The sequence below is a fragment of the Equus przewalskii genome, chromosome 4 (genome assembly GCF_037783145.1).
Source record: "Equus przewalskii isolate Varuska chromosome 4, EquPr2, whole genome shotgun sequence".
Classification (NCBI taxonomy): Eukaryota; Metazoa; Chordata; class Mammalia; order Perissodactyla; family Equidae; genus Equus; species Equus przewalskii.
In genome coordinates, this window is record NC_091834.1 from 57,080,120 (window position 1) to 57,099,895 (window position 19,776).

General features: G+C 44.9%; 1 long non-coding RNA gene across 1 annotated transcript; it reads left to right on the top strand.

Annotated features, from left to right (window-relative positions):
• Positions 1–2,233: 2,233 nt before the first annotated feature.
• LOC139082836 (uncharacterized) lies at positions 2,234–17,896 on the top strand. The gene is made up of 2 exons (XR_011539130.1): positions 2,234–2,481; positions 17,272–17,896. It is a non-coding gene; the product is annotated as an uncharacterized lncRNA (long non-coding RNA).
• Positions 17,897–19,776: the final 1,880 nt, after the last annotated feature.

The following is a 19,776-nucleotide window of genomic DNA, read 5'->3' on the forward strand; positions in this document are numbered from 1 at the left end:
TGGGTTTGGATCCTGGGCACAGAGCTACACACTGCTCATGAAGCCACACTGGGGCAGCATCCCACATACAAAATAGGTGAAGATTGGCACAGATGTTGGCTCAGGGCCAATCTTCTTCACCAAAAGAAAGAAAGAAGGAAAGAATATTCATTTCAAAAGCATGCAGTCTCTGCACATGGTAACTGTTTTGTCAGCGTATGAAGAAAAGCAGAGATGTCAGACGAGCTTCCTCTCTGATGGAACATTCACCAGTCTGTGGCTGTTGGACCTTCTCTATCATGGTCTGCCTTCAACCAGTCCTCTTTCACTGTTGGAATAAGGGCAAATGAGCACAAACTCCAACGTGAAATACTTCAGATAGTAACCCGAAATACTCTTCCAACTCTGTGAGTAATTTAGCTTTAATCTGTCTTGAAAACCACAATAGATTTCTGTCTCCTTGGGATGATAGAAAGCAAGAGGATATTCTAAATGACACTTTCAGGCTTATACATCTCTTTCAAAAAACATCTCACAGTTATCTCCACTTCATCCCATCTCCGTCTCCAGCTGCCCCATGAGCGCTTGCGTAGAGTAGGGCCTGAGATGCTTTCGATGATAAATTAGTTGTCAATACTCAGACAAGTCACTTTTTCAAAAGCCTTCTGGAGTAGAAGCATATTCTACTTTCTCTCAAAGACTCTAGAACTACCTATGCATTGGCGTGCACAGAAGAATATTTTTATTCACAAATTCAAAATATATTAATCTGTTGAAAGGAGAATAGATTCTTAAATGGCATTTCAAATAATCCTCGCCTTTGAGATCATCTGTGCTCACAGTCCAGTATTTGTACAAGATGAAATGATTTACAGAATCGAGCCTGGAAAAATTGGAGGGCAACTTCAAAAAGCAAGACCATGTTGCCGAGCTGATCGTTCATCCTGCCAGGGAAACTTCTGTAGTCTCCAAACTGTTAGGAGACACGGCTCTCTCTGTCTAGGCCAGAGGAGTCATCGGACAGGCGGGAGGTATGCTGGCCACACAGCCAGCATGGAGAGCTGCAGCTTTTGGCAGGGCACTTCCACCCCAAAAGCAGACAGAGTCCTGGAAGGACGCTCACGTAAACAGAGCAGGGAGACAGCTTCGACTCAGCAGCATGGCTCGTCCTTTCCCAGATCAAAGCCCTGCGCCAGAGAGACAGCCCCACAGCACAGAGTGTCCTTTCTGGAACATCCAGCTCCGGGGGAGACTTGAGCTGGAGCCACAACCTTGCCACCTGTAGCCAATGGCTTGACATGCGAAGGCTCTCACAGGCTGGGGAGCCTGCAGCTGCTCAAACAACAGATCAACGAAAGATCAGACAACATGGGGAAGAGAATTTTCCACCTTGAGCGATAGAAAGCTCAGATCAGCTAGTCTGAGAAAACATCGCATCCAGCTAATCCTAACTCTATGGAGTGTAGAAAGGGGATGGCAATCGGTACAGGGTCATGGTTAAGAGCACAAGCTCTGAAGCCAAGCTGTTTGCCTTTGATGCTCTACTCTGCCATTTCTTAGCTGTGTGAGCTCAGGCAGGCTACTGGACTTCTCTGTGCCTTGGTTCCCTCACCTGCAAAATGGACCTAATAGTACCTACTCCATAGGATTTAATGATGACTGGCCCATAAGAAAGCTCTAGAAAGGTTGTGGGTACTATTTGAAGTCACACAGTCCTAGGTCTGAATGGCTTCTGCTACTTGGTGTTTTTGTGAACTTGGAGAAATGACAATTTTGGGGCAACTTCCCCTTCTGTAAGATGGATTTTAATATGGTCCTGGCAGTGTTGCCATGGGGATTCATTTTCTATGGCACACAGTAGGCATTCAGTAAACACCGCCTCTGATTATTATCATTTTTCCTGGTTTCCAAAGGAGAAAGCCCACAGGACTGACTAGACTGGAAGAAACACAACCAGTAAAACTTCGGATGCTCTTAAAGCCCCAAAGCTTCATCTACATGCAAAAGAGATACATCCCTGGGGATGACTGGGTCCTGGGGGCTTTAAATACACAACCAGTTTTATTCTGAGAGAGAAAAGGGAAACTGGAAGAGTTCCCAAATTCAACATCTGCAAGCGGAGAGGATGACGAAATGCATTAGTCCTGAGGAGTAACTTTCTCCCATCTTCTCGGAAAACATCTGGGGCATTACCCTCCCCTCCACTCATTCCCCCACCTCCCACCCAAAGCTGACTCTTGGCTGACAGTTTATCAGAGATAAATGGAAACACCTGGGAGCCAGATAAGGCCAACTGAGTGTGACCAGCGGAGGAGCCCTCGGGGACGCATGCCACTCAATATTTCTTTTTCTTCACCAGGCAGGGTGGGAGCACGATCTAGCTTGTGACGGATGGCAAGGCTCCCTTTCACGTTCATTCTTTCCTTCATTCATTCCAAACAACCTCAAGAGGTCGGCTGGCCCAGCTTCCTGCCTGAGGTAGGTCAACACCGAAACCACCAGGTAAGTTAGATGGTTATTGATCCTGCTTTTAACCATTTCTGCAAAAAAGATAGTGGGGAGCTAACCCTATATTTTATTCAAATCTTTAATCACCTTTTCTTTTGTCAAACCAAACCCTCTCCGGCTAAAATTACTTATTGCTAGAGAAATGTGAGACCCAACATAATCCTTTGTACCCTGTGGTTGTTCAAAAAAATATTTGTGTGGCCATTTCCACTTTAATAACCTCCCCAAACCCAAAAACTTTAAATCTGCTTTTCTTCCCATGTCCCTACCTCATCCTAGACTAAACACTGCCTGGCTCCTTTAACCTTTCTTCAAAGGTCCTTTGCCTTCCTTTTAATTAGCTTATTCCTTTTCCCTCAACCCATTCCAGCTTCCACACATCATTTAGACACCAAAACTTGACACAGACCTCTAGTACTTGACACAGAGCTCTAGTACTTGACACAGAGCTCTAGTACTTGACAACAGATCTAGCTGCTATTCAAGTGAGATTATTCCAGTGTGTGCTTCAGCACAGCCACTATCTGCATGTATGATCCCCAAGCCAGTTACATGACATTTCTGGGCCTCAATTTCCTCAGCTGTAAAGCTTTTTCAATTATAGAGAAGAAGGACTGAGAACATGACATTAGGGAGACATACCAGCAGCTAATGGAGGCTTTCTAAAAGAATTTAATTCAGAAAGACACATAGGAATTAACTAGGTAAAAGAGAAGAGAAAAGAGCCATCCCACCAGAGGCAATTGTATGTGCAAAGGTCCTGAGGCCTGTATTCCTATGGACCAGTCTGACAGATCCCAGAGGACAAAGGGAAGAGGATTGTGAAATGAGGCTGATGAAGGAAGAAGGGGCTGGGTAACATAGGGCCTTGTAAGCCACTGTAAGGGTGTTAGTCTTTATCCTGAAGGCACTGGGAAGGTGATAGAGTTATAAACAGATTCACATATTTTTAAAGAACACTGGCTGCAGAATGGATTGGACACAGAATAGACTTGGGGAGAATGGAAGGCTCTGGAGGTAATCCAGGAGTGGGATTTTCAGAACTTGGACTACAATGGCAGCTGTGCAGATCAAGAGACATGGATAGATTAGGAAATGAGAATCAACAACCCTTACTGAGCCAACGGATATGGCAATGAGGGAGAAGGAGGTGTCAAGGATGGCTGCCAAATGTCTGGCCTGCTCATCTTTGGATGGCAATGCTATTTATTGAGAGGCGGAATGCTGGGGGAGGAACAGGTTCGAGGGAGAGGTCTGAGTTCAGTTTTTGGACATGCACAGTGTGACGTGCTGTGAGATGGCCAAGCTGAGATGTTGAAGACGCCATTAGATTTATGATTGGGAGCTCAGAGAAGCATCTAGGCTGGAGATATAAATTTAAGAGTCATCAGCGTAGAAATAATAATTAAAACCATAAGCAGGGACGAGATCACAGAGGGAGGGTGTGGAATGTGAAGGAGAAGAAGGCAGTGGATCAAGCCTTGAAATTTTCCAATATTTAACCATCGGTGAGAGAAAGAGGAGCCACGAAAAAGCCTGAGGAGAATCCCCAGACGTAGGAAAAAATCAGGAGAGTGTTAGCTCACGGAATCCAAAGGAAGGGGGTATTTTGAGAAGAAAGGACTGTCAACAGCAAGGCTGTTACTTTATCCTTAATGACCTTAATCCAGGTGATATTCCTACTGGACTTTCAGGTTTGTGTGCAGTCCTGGGGTTTTCCACCTTCGAATTTTGTCATTTTTCCTATCACACTATGGCTTATTGTCGGATATTATGACCAAACTTTTAATCCAGTGTGTTTAGTATAGAAACACTGGGTTACATATCATTTATCCAGAAACTTCTGCTATCCGGAATGCAATCAAGAATTAGGAAAAAAGAAGAAACCTGAAAAACTCGATGATTATTACTAAAGTCTGGTTGCTAATATTGTGTATTTACTAATAGGATCCCTTGTTTAGCTTTCACTGAGAACCTTTATTTCATGAGTTCTGAAAGAGTTGATCTTTGGTTTCTCAATCCACCGTAAAGTGGGAAGGCACACAAAGATTGTTACTGTGCCATCCTCGGTCCTTAGAAAGTAGATGAAAATCTACGAAAAGCTGGCAAGAGACCAAAAATGTTATAGCAGTCTGAGTCCATTTATTGAGGCATAAATACACCCTACTCCTTAGTAATCCTTGAGGAAAACATCACAGTGTAACAATACACAATACTCTGGCAATAATGGAGTAATCAAATAACTTGTAAATAAATGCTTGCTACACTAGAAACTGAGCCAGCTCTGGCAGCCTAGTGCTTAAAGTTGGGTGCTCTCACTGATGTGGTGACCAGGGTTTGTCTCCCCAACACAGAACCACACCACCCATCTGTCAGTTGCCATGCTGTGGCAGCGGCTCACACAGAAGAACCGGAAGGACTTACCAGTAGGGTATACAACCATGCACTGGGGCTTTGGGGAGGAAAAAAAAGGAGGAAGATTAGCAACAGATGTTAGCTCAGGGTGACTCTTTTTCTGCAAAATAAATAAATAAATAAAAATAAAATAGGAAAAAAATAGCCTATCATGTGGTTTTTCATATTCTTCTGTCCCTCGTATTTTCTATAAACTGGTAGTTAGAGCTGGAGGCTCAGTGGGACTCCAGTTGGATTCTTCAGTAAGAATTCATCACAGGAGGTGACATGAAGGTCAGGTTATTCTGGGATGTTAGGATTGGTGGATGGTGTCATGTACCGTCAGCCGTATCTTTCGTTAAAAGTTCCTATTGGCCTTTCACTTAATGATTTTGCAGCCGTTGATTATCATTGCCTGGATTTATTATTTCATGAGGAGCTGAAAAACCCAGATGGCAAACTTTACGGCACAAATAACTTAGCTTTTTCAACACACAAATTGGAAGGAGAAAAGTGGAGGGGGAACCAAGAGATCACAAGAGGCCCAACAACCCAACGCAGGGGGAAGGCTGTGTCCTGCTTATTAGTAAACAGACGTTTCCGGGTCAACTGGGGAAGTTTTAACACTGGCTGGAAATGTGATCCTGTTAAGGAATTGTTATTGTTAGGTGTGATGATGGCATTGTAACGATATATTTTAAAAAGTCCTTATCGAGATAGTACTGAAGTATTTACAGATGAAATGATATGATGTGTGGTATTTGCTTGAAAAGAATCCAGGGGATGGGGCTGTGGGCCATGGAGATGCGGGGAAGTGAGCCTGTGGGGAGATGAAATGAGATCAGCCCCGAGAAGTTAAGGCTGGATGGTGGGAACAGGAAGGTTCATGTGCCATGCTCTCTACTTTCTATAAATGCTTGAAATGTTCTTTTAAAAAGCTTAAAAACAGGAAAAAAAAAAAAGATTTCTTTTTCACCTTGTTACTTTGGAAGAAAATGTTTCTAAATGGCCGCCTTCAGCAGGGTGGATAAAACTGATTGTTTGGAAAGTGCGATGGTGAATACAAAGGTTAAAAGGAAGAAGAGGCCACGGTGTCACAGGATGTGACTATTGCTACCCCAGATATCAAAACACCAAATTGAAGGCCGAGTCAGGGAAGAACCACTCCACACTGTGATATGCTGGTGCTTCAATGCCTCCGTCAGAAACTGATTGCTGATTAAAGACCCTCCTAGACTTCAGTTCAGGCAGCAAAAGCCTGCGACCCTCAGAGGTCTGACTCAGAGCCCTGGCTGGAGGGGAGGGCTGTGTGCCTCAGTGTCCCCATACTTGAAGCTCAATTCTCTCTCCCTTCTCCCTCCTTTGCTGCATGTTCCTCTGTGCCACAGAAGTCAGCCAGTTGTGGGCTAACTCAGTGGTAGCAATGAGTACTGGGGGAGGCGAGTGGCAGGGCGTGGGAAGCCCAGGAAATACCCAGCAGCCACTTGAAGCCTTCGCCCTTCTTACCTGTATTTTCACTTACGCCGTTCGCTGAGTTCAAGAAGCCCATCACCCACCGAAATCCTACCCATCTTTTAAGAGGCATTGTAAATGCCACCAAATTCACAGATCCTTTCCCAGGCTGCTCATCAGAGCTGTGGGACCCTTCCTCTGATTCTCCCAGTTCTTTGCTTGTAGACCTTTTATAATATGTTTAAGTATCTAGAGCCCCAACTAGGTGTTTCACCCCTCAAGGGCTGGAATGTGTCTCCTTCACCAGTGTCTCCATCACCCAGGCCACGCTCTGTCCCCAGCCTTCCTCTCCTGTGTAGAGTGGCCTCAACATAGACAAGCTCACCCATGACCTTGCAACCATCTTCCACCACTTGTCTGTAACTTCTCATGCCCTCTACCTCCTTCCTGCCACCTCTCCTTTTCCACACTGCCTCTCTCTTCCCCTGAATTAAGAAGTGAGAGCACCAGGGAAAAGAAGGGTCAGTTTTATGCCAGGGTCTCAAGCTGTATCTGAGGATTTCCTGTGCCAGGCCCTTTGGCTGGCAACTCCTGAACTGGATGAGAAATCTCAGCCCCATCCAGGAGTCCTCGAGCTCCCATCACCTCATGTGCCCACCACAGCTTTCTGGATCAACAAACACCCCTTTCAGTCAATAGGAGCTTTGTGAGCTAAACAACAGATGCCACAGGGCTAAAAGGCAAATAAATATGGTTATTCAACGTTCTATTGCACTGTGTATAATTCAGGAAATTCAATTAAGGTTTCCCCAGCAACAGTCACACAACTTCAGGCCTGGCGCACAGGCCTTGTTTTCTGGTGCACAAGGGGTTGACCCTCATGCCTTCTCATGTCAGAGACAATGCAATCTGGCCGACTTACAATTGCCATTGGAAACCTGACTGGGTCCTCCTAAATCCCATGCTTCCAGATTTAAAGCTGTTTTTCAGCAATTGGTACAAAGACTTGGAGAAAAAAGTACTAAGATAACCTCAGACATGTATAGGTAAGGACTGATTAAGCAACATGGGCATAAATCCAGAATCTGGATACATCTGGGGCACAGAATGGCAGAGCAGGACTTTCTTAGACTGTGAATTGTCAGGAGGAGACCTCCAACTGCCTGGAGCAGGGATTATTTAACCTGGGGTCTATGATGTCCCTAAAGAGAGACCAGTGTCATAGCGGTTGGGAGCGGGGATTCTGGTGCCAGACTTTGTAGGTTCAAATCCTGGCTCTTCTTTCTAAGTAGCTCTATGACCTCAGGCAAGGTACTTACCTTTTCTGTGCCTCAGTTTCTTCATCCTTACAGTGGGGATGATGATATCGGTAGACTATAGGGTTATTTGGTTAGTTTGGCTTTGGAGCAGAGAGATTATTGGGCCTCTGGGCAGGATTTACTAATGACAGCACTTACCTATTTTTCATGACCCCGCTTGTAATTCTGTGCCTGAGCCAAGATCAGAATCGGTACATGTTACATATGTACTGTATTGAGTTGGTTCTTTTTCATTTTCTTCGCAAACCGTATTTCTCTTTCCACTCCTCACTCCTCCGTGAACTGTAATTAAGCCCTCACCCATCTAGAGAGCAAGGCAAGGGTTAGATTTTGTTTTTGAAAAGACTCGCAAGCTTGCACGGCAGCAGGTTTTTCCACATTTTGACAGTTTCAGTTCAGCTCAGAGATGCTGATTTATAAGACTCTGAGCTCATTGGCTTTATCCTCTGTTCTCCTCCAGTCATTTCTCAATCGAGACGCACTGGCTGGAAACATCTGAGAAAGAAATTTACTGAAAGATGCACAGACAGCCTATTCACATTTCATGATTTTCAGGAGCCTTCCCCAGAGGACCCAGTGGTAGCCTAACTTATGCACAACCCCTGGCCAGTGTCCCTGCCCCTCGTCACACCACTCACTGGTGCAGACAACACCCGGGGCCCCTCCAAACTCGGCTTCTTTGACTTTAATGCTAAGTGATGGAGCTAATATAGCACATGCTGGTGCTGTTCTCAAACCTTGCCCAGCCTCACCTGTGACAGCAGGATTAGACAGGGAAATATGGACGGAACGCACCCAATACATTTAATGATTTAATTGTCTGAACACTTAAAAATTCAGGATTGATGCCACTTTAAGTGTGGTTGCTTCTTTCTCATTAACAGGAATGCATTTAAAACAATTCCTTTGAATAAAGACCCAATGGAGGCTCGGACGAATGTCTTTGCGTCCTCCTCTTTCTCCTCTCCCCCAGCCAGCCTCTCTCCCCCGACCAATTTGGTCTCAACATACAAACCTTTAATCTGAAACTGGTGTTTCCCACTAAGCTCTCCATTTGTGTTTGAAGTAATTTGCAATGGCCACTTTCTGCATCTTGTTCTCAGACGTGTCTTGGTCACTTAGTGCAATGTCACAGCCGTGTGTAGTTATTGTAACTCCAGCTGTGAGCTGTTAATAATAAACTTACCCACAGGACAATTGTGCCATATGGTTGATGGTCAATCAAGGCTAAAATATGCATGAGGGAAAAAATGCTCCTGTCAACAGTGAGGGGGTGTGGGTCATTGGTTAGGAAGCTGGCTGGTAAGAACCGAGTTTGGGTTAAGTGTGTATCGCAGGCCTCCTTGCCTCGCTCCCAACTCACGACATTTGTCCTGAGACACAAAGACGTGATAACTAAAATGACACAGCTGGAATCAGAAGACAAGCAGACAAAACACGGTGAAACGTATAATATGGGTTAGGGAATAGGGATTTGTTGAAAAGAAACATAGCTCAGATTCTTTACTAGGAAAAGGAGAGAGATGTGCATTTTGGTCATGGGAAATGAGCTGTGTGCTACAAGACAAATTTTATTTAATGGGAGTTTTGAGGCAATTAAAAACAAACTGATTTGAGGCAAATGAGGGAAGGGCGAGCAGTAATCCACTTGGGTGATTCCAGTTAACTTCCCCCACAGGATCAGAGGGCTTTGGGATGATTTTGGTTTGGTTTTGAATTTTGGACTTTTTGGTGGAAAGGGAGTGGAGGGTGAGGTGGGGAGGCTCTGGGTAAATAGCTGAACCTTGACCTTTGTCCCGAGTCACAGCCGCCCCCATAGAGAAGCAAATGGCAGTGCCAACAAAACGCCTACTTGCCAGTTTCGCTGGAAATGACCAAGAACTAGTGCAGAAGTGTGACCCATAAGTAAAAAGCCAAGCCAATTGTTTCATTCATCTGTGCTTTTTGACTGTTGGCTGGTTCATTTAAATGAAAGTTCTTGATACAACATCTGTCGTGGTCTCTTGATAATACCCCAGGGACCAGACCCTGCACAGTGTCCAATCTCTACACCCAAGCAGTTCTCAGCCAACACTTTCTAACTGAAAACCCAGGTTGAATCAGTTCATGCAGACTTTCCTTTGAATTTAAATACACCTCACCATCTTGGAGGAAAGAGCCTCTTTATTTTTTTCCCCTACGTTCTTTTGTCTTTTTTTTCTCCTGGTCAAGAAGTGAAATGATTCCACTCCTGCTGAGGTTCCTTTTCCATGGAAAGGAAGAAGTGTTTTGCCCCACTAAAAATAGAAGACCTTTTAATGGCTGTTCAAAGGGTGATCGTGCAATAATGGCCTGATTAAAAGCCCAGAGACCTATTTACTTGCTGTGGAGCCTGACTTGATTACTTGATAATTAGAAGTGCCCTGGTAATAATTGGACTGACACACCTGAGAGCTGTCTTCCCTGAGGAAGTGCCCCCCGTGGGGGAAGCATTAGTTGTAATGACAAACTATTGGCTCCTCCTTCCTCCATGGAATCTAGGGAAGACTGTCCTGCCAGGGGCCACACACACACACACACACACACACACACGCACATGCTTCTCCTCTATCCCCATTTGCTGAATTTCCTGTCATTGTGAGGCTGTTTCACTAACTCAGCAGTTCTCGACTGGGGTCGATTTTGCCCCCAACAGACATTTGGCAATGTCTGGAGATGTTTTTGGTTGTCATGACTCGAGGAGGGAGGGGTTGACTCTGGCATCTAGCGGGTGGACGTCAGTGATGTTGCTAAACATCCAGCAATACACAGAACACCCACACCTGCCCACCCACTCCCTCCCAAACAATTATCTGACCCAAAATGTCAAGATTGCCAAGGTCGAGAAATACTGCACTAACTTGATCAATTTCATTTGAGGTGACATGGTGCATCTGTGGGTTTAGGTTCAGAATGAAAACAAGACAAAGAGCTACCAAATTCCTCTTTCATCGTCTCCTCTTCACTCCACCAAAAAGCTGTGCCTGAGCTTTGAATAATCCCAATTCTGCCAGGCCAGTTTTCTCTGTGCTGTTATAAAGCAGGGGTCAGCAAACCTAAGGCAGCTGCCACCTGTTTTTGTATAGTCAATGAGCTACGACCGGTTTTTACGTTTTTTAAATGGTTGATAAAAAAAAATAAGATTTTGTGATGTGAAGGTTATATGAAATTTACATTTCAATGCAATACAACTATGCCCATTTGTTTACATATTGTCCATGGATGCTTTTGCAATATGGCAGCAGAATAGTTGTGGCAGACTGTGTGGCCCCCAAAGCCTAAAATATTTACTATCTGGCCCATTACAGAAAAGGTTTGCTCACCCATAGTATAAAACTTGGGACCAATTATGTGCCCTGCACAGCAGACTTGATGATTCCTGGAGGTGCCGGGTCCCACAAGTCAGTGGAATATGTGCACAAATAATATTGTGTTATTTCCACATACGGTACTTTCAGATATCATCAGGTTGGTAAGGGATCACTTAAACACAAGTTGTTTTTCTAATCCTCCCACTGATTATAACTTTCTCATTCCCAATGAACTTTCATTATTGTGGGTTCACAGCTGGACTTTCATCTCAGTCCCTTCCCCAGCTTCAGCCTGAATCGGGGCTAAGAAACTAGCAGGAGAGGGCAGGAGGGTCTGGATCATCCTCAAACAGGATCCTTAGCCATGAGTAATGGAGCAGAAAGCATCAGAGCATGCCAACCACAAATTCTCAGACATCCCCCCTCGCCTGAGACTGTATCCTCTTACTCTTTCAGAAATGTCTGGGTACCCAACAAGAGTGTCCTTACAGGGGCTGGCCCCATGGCCAAGTGGTTAAGTTTGAGCGCTCTGCTTTGGCGGTCCAGGGTTTTGCAGGTTCAGATCCTGGGTGCGGACCTAGCACCACTCATCAAGCCATGCTGAAGTGGCATCCTACATAGCACAACCAGAAGGACCTACAACTAGACTATACAACTATGTACTGGGTGGCTTTGGAGAGAAGAAGAAGAAAAAAAAGAGCATAATCCTGGGCCAGACTGGTGGCATAGAAGTTGGATTCCCGTGCTCTGGGTAGCCCAGGTTCACCACCAGATCCCAGGCACAGACTTTGCACTGCTTATCAAGCCATACTGTGACAGGTGACCCACATATAAAATGGAGGAAGATGGGCACAGATGTTGGCTGGGGGCAAATCTTCCTCAGCAAAAAATGGAGGATTGGCAGTGGATGTTAGCTCAGGGCTAATCTTCCTCAAAAAAAAAAGAAAAGAAAGAAAAAAGAGTGTCTTCCTGCAGCCCCAGCAAAAATGGGTGTATGGGGTGCTTACACATACTCATGCAGACACAGAGAGGTTAACTGTGACAGGATTCCACAAATACAGGGGTTGTTGCTGTTTAAACTCACCAACTTGATGTTAAAAGGAATGCAATTCAGAAACTCTGCCACTGGTCCTATGCGTGCCAAGAGGGTTAAGCACTAGCCCCCCGCACATATATTCTAGTTTGGAGACATGACATGGACACACACAGGAGACTATGGGAATTCAGAAGAAAGAGAAATCCTTTCTGGATTTGGAGATAATGATGAGAATGATAAAGAGAAGGAGGAGAAGGAGGGCATCATCATTTATTGAGGCGCCAGGAACCATTCTGAGCGCTTTACATAGATCCTCACAGCAACCTGAAATGTTGATGGCATTCAACCCATTTTATAGATGGGAAAACTGAACTCCAAGAAGTTAAGTAACTTGCCTAAGGGCACAGAGCCAGTAAAGTAGAGGAAATAGGATTTAACCACATCTGTCTGCTTTTTTCTCCGTGTTGAGGGAGTACTTCATTTAAGAGGCAGGATGTGAGGGGGACCAGAAGCGTGAGTAAGATGCAGATTGTCAGACTAGAGGGAAGAAAACATTCCAAATAGAATGAAGAGACAGGAATAAAAGAACAGATGCTGGAATGGGTATGCTGTATTAGGGGTGGTTCCGAAATGGAATAGAGGGGTCTCTCAGAAGTACAGAGTTTGCACAGGGCAGATACTACTGGAAAGATTTGATTGGGCCCAAACATTGCCAGATACAATCACTTTTAGAACTAGATCCTGAAAAGCCTTGACGTTTGATGTTGAGTCCATGTGGAAGAAATGAACTATAGTGAAAATGTTACTTTTATGACAGCTTTATTCATAACAGACAAAACTGGAAAGCACCAAGATGTCCTTCAATGGGTAAATGGATAAACAAATTATGGTACATCCAGACAATGGAATCTTATTCAGCAATAAAGAGAAATGAGTTATCAAGCCACCAAAAGACATGGAGGACCCTTAAATGCATCTCGCTAAGTGAAAAAACCTAATCTGAAAAGCCACATACTGTATGATTCCAACTCTACGAGAGTCTAGAAAAGGCAAAACTGTGGAGACAGGAAAAGGTCAGTAGTTGCCAGGGGTTCGGAGACAGGGAGGGAGGAATGAATAGGTGGGGCAGTGACACTATTCTCTATGATACTATAATGGTGAATACATGTCATTATACATTTGTCAAATTCCATAGAATGTACAACACGAAGAGTGAACCCTAAGATAGACTGTGGACATTAGTTAATAATAGTATATCATACTGGCTCATCAGTTGTAACAAATGTACCATACTAATACAAGATGACGAAAAATAGGGGGAGGTTGGGGGTGGAAGGGAGAGGAGCCATGTGGGAACTCTCTTTACTTCTCGTTCAATTTTTTCTGTAAACCTAAAACTACTCAAAAAAAAAAGTATTAACTTAAAAAAAAAAAAGATTATTGGGCTAGACCCAGATTCTAGACCTGGCTTTGTCACTAACCAGCTTTTTGAGCAAATCGCAGCCTCTCTGGGTCTTACAGGCTAAAAGGTCACTATGTGGCCCACCACAGTAGGACACCCTGTGACTCTGAGATAACGCACATTGGCCCAATGTTCTCCCTTCATTGAAGAGTGAAGGATCCAGTGTGCTTGGGCCTCAGGGCCGCGAACGTTAGCCCTGAGAGGGTTTGGACGTGCACAGCAAGGGATCAAGATCCATGACGTCACTTCCCTCTTGCACATGAAATCATTTTACATTCCAGGGCCCCAACCACCAACATGTTTGTGGTTGTGGTTTGTTTAGAAGAGTTACCAAACTCAACTTTTTCCAACATTAAGAAAAGCATGTTTTTCAGTGCTAATTATTTTGCAGCATGATAGAAACTGGCACCCACAAAATGTGTTCACTTGAAAGGAGTCAATGTGAGAATTAGAATGTCTTCCTTCTACACCCAGCTTCTGAGCTGAGGTGCTGAGCTGCCTGACAGAAAGTTGGCTTCTGCCAGCCCCCGGCCGCCACGTAAATGACAGCGTGACTGGCCATACAGACGTGCTAATATTTACAGGCAGCGGGAGCCTCTGGTGTCATTGAGTCACCACTCGTCTTGTTTTACTGTTGCTTCTCTGCCCGCCTCCCAGAGCTGCCCCGGAGGAGGGTGAGGTCTGAGCTTCTCTCACAGGTCTGGTTTTCCCTTAATCCCTCCACAGTCACAATTACACTTAGCAGGTTTCAGCAGGTACAAGATAAGGAATAACACCATCCTTTCAGAATAGTGCTCATAAAGAAGAGGGCTGTGAATGCCAAGATGAGTAATTTCATTTTATATAAAAACAGATGTTGGAAACACATATTGTTTGTAGACTGTGCCAAACTTTTCTATGCACAAACACACACTTTTTCTTTAAACAGTTGGGTAGAGAAAATAACATCACCAACTTTTACTTGTGTGTGAACTCAGTATATACAAAACTAAAACAGATGTGCATGTTTATAATTTTCAAGATGCACATATGTAAAACATTCGATGGTATATTTATTCACACAGTTGATTTGACTGAAAGACCCTGTATTTACATCTTTTAATTGTGTTATGTGGGACAGTGCTACATGCGTTGTTTATGTATGTGACATTTATGATTGAAAACCAAGTGGTTGGTGGAAGTTAGTTCTTCATGGGTTTTGAAAGCATTCCAGACACAAAAATTAAGAGCCACCAAGCAAGGGATGAGGAGCAGGGGAGAAGCTGAATGTCAAGTGATTCCAAAATACTTAATCAGGGTAAAATACAAAAATTAAAAAATAACAAACCCTTGCTCTATATAAATGGCAAAACTTGACACTATTTTTCCCATTTGGGGGAAAAAAGAAGGTTTCTCCTCCTGTCAACGTGTGATATTTGAAAGAGGAAGAGGCACAGGGTGAGGATGGGGAGGGAGGCAGGCGTCCATGCAGACGCCATCCAACACTTCTCAATGAGGATTCCAGAAGGCCTAGCCTGTAAATGCCTATATTGTCTTATGCTCTGCAGCCAAGGGCAGCTGAACATTTTCCTTGGTCTGTCTACAAAAGATTTTTTCTTGCATCCAAGATTTCAGATTTTAATTCCCGGTCTGTTTGGAAAAATTCTAAAATTGGAAAGGATGTGGTCTGAAGTGTTGAAGTGTTTAGCCACATATGGAATACGCAACTCAGAGCAATGAAGTGGCACATTTATCAGTTCTCAATGTGAGATTCTCAGGTTTGGGGTCCAGTATAGATTTACTTGAGCCGCACTGCCCAGAGGTCACTGAACTTCTTCATCCTCTTGACGTGCGTGCATTTTCTTTATCGCCCTCCTCAGGTGTGTAGGGGCCTGCACCCTTTGGCACAGATTATTCATGCCACTGACAATTCTGCTGTTTCTCCCTGCTCTTTGTTAGTAACACAGGCTTATGAATCCAATAAATATCCATCTAGACTTAAATTATATGTCGGCGGATTCTCTTGTCTTTTCCTCCGCTAGTTTTCCACAGCTTTGGGGCAAATTATCACGGAGCGATACAAGCTTGTGCACAGAATAGTGTCCCCAGGGAAGTGCTGGTAACATTTCTCAGGTCATATCAAGTCATTCTGGAAATATATGATGCTATAGTATAATCTCCCAATGTAGAAAGTATAGGCTGTCTCAGAACTTACCATTGTTCTCTACTTTAAATTCCAATGGACGTGGACACAAACAAGGATAAGAATTTTCTATTTCCCTCTGCGGAGCTGCATGCAGAGGCTGGGTCAGTGTGATGGGCAGAGGGAAGGAAGAAGGAGCGTTACTTTGCCTCTGCCCCTCCCTCCCACCTCGAGCATATTTACTGCAGTAAGATCAGGTTAAACTAGTCATCAGGGGCAGCTTTAAGGAGGTTTAAAACAACTGGGAGAGTTTGTGCGCACAGGGACGGAGGCCTCAGCACCAGCTGGCAGATCCGCTGCCTGCTCCTCAATCTCAGCCCAGAACACACAGCCCCACCCCCAGCCTGGACCGTGACCGAGGCTCCACTGCAGGGTCCAGCATCACCAGGCCGAGGCTGTGTGCTCCCAACATTTAGAAAAGCCAGTAGGCAAGCTCTGATCTCTATGGTAAAGACAAAGGGCACGATGGGAACCCCACAAATAAGGGAGAAGGCGCATCCGGAAGATCATGTTAAAGGAGAAGATTTTGTTAATAGTGCAAAAATAGAATCAGAAGGAAGAGAAGAACGTATGAGGCAGGGGGAGGGGTGGACGCTGCAAGAGAAAAATGTCCCCTCAGCCCCCTTCTCTTGTCCGTCCTCCTCTGTTCCCCGACCCTGGTGGCATTTGCAAAGAAACCAACTCACTTCGGTACTGCAGGCCATGTAGAGAAAGGGGCAAACGGGGAGTTCAGTCCCGCTTCTCCAGCACATACAGACATCACCACCACCACCAGCAGTCACTACTGGCGAAGTTTCTTTTCTCTACATCATTCAGGGGAACAGGAAAGGTTTTACCTGAAAGAAAAGTTTTAAGTCGAGGGAGAAAGACAATCCTATGTATTTTCAGTGGACTAAATTTCAGCTTGCAAACAATGTTTATGATAAGTCCTTCATCCTGAGTAACTAAGGCTTGTGGAATGATGCATCTAACATCTACTGTGGCTTTATCAGGCTGTTAGTCTCTCGCGGTGGGCCTGTAGGTTACAGATAAACTGAGCCCACTCTTACAGGTGTGAACACGTTGCTGGTCTTTGTTTTGGTGGGAACAGTTGAGTCCTCTCTCTCTGCCATCCTGGAAGAAGGATCAGTCAGAGTTCTTTCTGCACCCATTTTATGTGAGTTTCCACTTGAATCCTCATGCCTTTGCCCTCTCATCCGGATTTCAAATAACACCTACTGGAGGCCTGCTTTTTCCTGTCCTTTTTCATCTTGAGCCTCAGCATCTTCTGCTCTCTTTGCTGACCCACCAAACCTCCCCCTGTAGCACCAATCTGCTGTCACTCACATTGTCAGAGATGGCATCAGCAGATGTAGCTGCAGAGTCCCTTGTCCTGCCTATCTCTGAGAGGTCCATTGGGCAAGCTCGCCAGGACCCTGGAGACGCACCTTGGAAAGGGAGAAATGCCGCCTGCCGTGTTCTACTCCCAGAGTTCCACGGTACCCATCAGTCCACATTAAAGGGCCTGAGACTTCGCACCATAAAGGGGCCTCTTAATGTCTGTGAATTGGTGCCGTACAAACTTATTTTAGAATCCCAACTTCTGAGTCATACCTTCTACCTTTTTTCAGAACTGCTGTTCTGAGAAGCACACGTCCGGAAATGTTACTGATCCACATGGTGGGTGCACGCAGGATCCGAGTGCCGTGCCTCAGGAAACAAGCTCCCTCTCCATCCTCCTTGCCTTCTCTTCAGCCCACCAGCATATAGAAGTTCCTGGGAATGCCCAAGATGCAGATGTGGAGTAACCAGCCCTGGAATCCCAGTCCCAGCTACTGTCTGCCTTAAAGTGGGAAAGACTGATGGTTATCCTGCAAAATTCTTTCTCCCTTTCTGCTTTAATAAAAGAAACTCTAATTTTTGGCTGACCATGTAGCCATTCTGAGTAAAGCTACAGTTCTCAACCTCCTTTCCACCTAGGTGTACAACTACAGGAAGTGCTGTGTGCAACATCTAGGAACTGTATTTAAAGGGAAGGAACATGCTCTTCTTTCTCTTTTTTCCCTCTCTGCTTCCGGAATAAGGATGTGATGATAGGAGCTTGAGCAGCCATCTTGGATCATGTGGTAGAAGCCACATGCTCAGCAAGATAGAAGGAGATTAGGTCCCTGATGTTGTAGAGTGAGATGTCAACTCAAGATTGACACATCTGGGTTCCTTTGACCTGAAATAGAAATAAACAGTTTTTAAAAATTATTTAAGCCACTGTTATTTTGGGGTTTCTGCCACCTCAGCAGAATCTAATCCTAACTGCTTTGGCTCCTCTCTTCAGCTAATCCCCTCAGCTCTCTCAAGAGTAAACTAAAAGATTTATTCCTAGAACAGTTTATTTCCTAGAACAACCTTTCAGAAAGCCATCTTGACTGGGAACAAGTTAGCATCAGAAGGACCCCACTGGAGTGTCTCTCCTAATGACCATCTGCACCTCTGTTCAGACTCTCTCCCACCCAAGACCTTTCACAAGGAGAGCAGGAGATGAGAGTTGGCGGGGCAAGCCTCCACACCACAGTGATTAGCACACCAACCGACCCAGCCTGGGTGGTCTAGCCCGAGTGGCCATGTGTTTTCCCACTCTTTGCCCCAAAGAACCATTCCCTGAATTTGCCAAACTGTTGGTCCTCATGTGTTCACTTGGCTGCACTCCCATTCGCTATTAGTGCCTTTCCCACATGAACCATCCAATTTGTTCTTTAGTGTATACGCACCATCTATTCTGACAGGCGTCAGTGTGATATGGTTCAGATTCAGCTTCGCAAACTAACACAGATATTCCAATCCACTACCATGGCTCTGCCAGTCTACTCCATGTTTAAATCCTTAGTGCCAAGGCTAGTCATTGAAACAAAGGCCAAACTTGGGCTATGTCACCCACAGATACTCCCTGAGCTGGGGGAGCTCTAGGCCAATGATCGTTGGCTAAAATTTGGTTCTCTGGGAGAAACTAAGGTATGATCATGGGTGGGCAATCCAATGGGTGTACTTAAAGTTGTGATGAATCTTTTTTCATCTCTGTTTATAAGATACGTGAAGAATAGAGGTTAATTATTTGTATTTCCTGAGGGCAAAACTCTGTGTATACGCAAGTGCTTGATTGTAAGCCTTCCTTTTTGTCCACTCCTTTGTTGTAGCAGTTCTCCAATGCCTGGAATTAGATGGAGCTCAGGCACACACTTGTCCTCTGTCATCCGACAGCATGGTGCGTGAGGGGCCTCTGCAGCTCCCGCAGTTCCTGGCTTAGTGCAGCAGGTAAGAAAGAGCAAGCGCTGTGGAGTCAGACAGCCTTGGTCTTGAATCTTGAATAGCTGTGTAACTCTGAACAAATTACTTAATCTTGCTGAGACTCAATTTCCCCATGCAAAAAATAAGGATAATGATACATACCTTTTAGGTAGGGTCGAGGATTAAATTAGATGGTGCATGAAGTTGTTAGCAAATGGGAGCTGTGGCTAAATCACAGAGACACAGGCATTAGGTGTACAAGAAATGTGGAACCAAATGGAGTTGTTGAGAAGCAAAATCCATTCTCCCTAATTTATGAATTCTTCTGTGCATCACCAGGTCCCCATTCTAAGATATTCAGTCATTTGTTATTTATGATCCAAACAGTATTAATCTCACACTATCTACCAGGGACTGGAAGAGAAGCTAGGGACCCTGAGACATGTTGGGCATGGTCCTTGCCCTTGGAATGCTTGGAATCTAGGAGAGGGCAAGCAGGCAAACCAGTAAGTGCTATAGCGTGATAGTGCTGTGCTGGAAGGGTTAGAGAATCCAGTGAGCGCCTAAAGAAAGGAGTTGTCAGCTCTGCCGGGGAGATGGGGATGTGAAGACAGCGAAGTCAGAAAAGGCTTCAAAGAATTGACCTTGAATCGGACCTTGACAAATAAGTCAGTATTTTTCAGGCAGACCATCCTCAGCAAAAGCAGCAGTGTGAGCCAAGGCAACAAGGAGACGTGCGTCAGGCTGGTTTGGGGGGGAAATGGCAAGTAATTTCCCCCTGCTGAGGGTCCACGAGGAGCAGAGAGCAGGGCGAGAGTTGCAGTTGGAAATGGAGCAGAGGCCAGCTGGGGAACTTG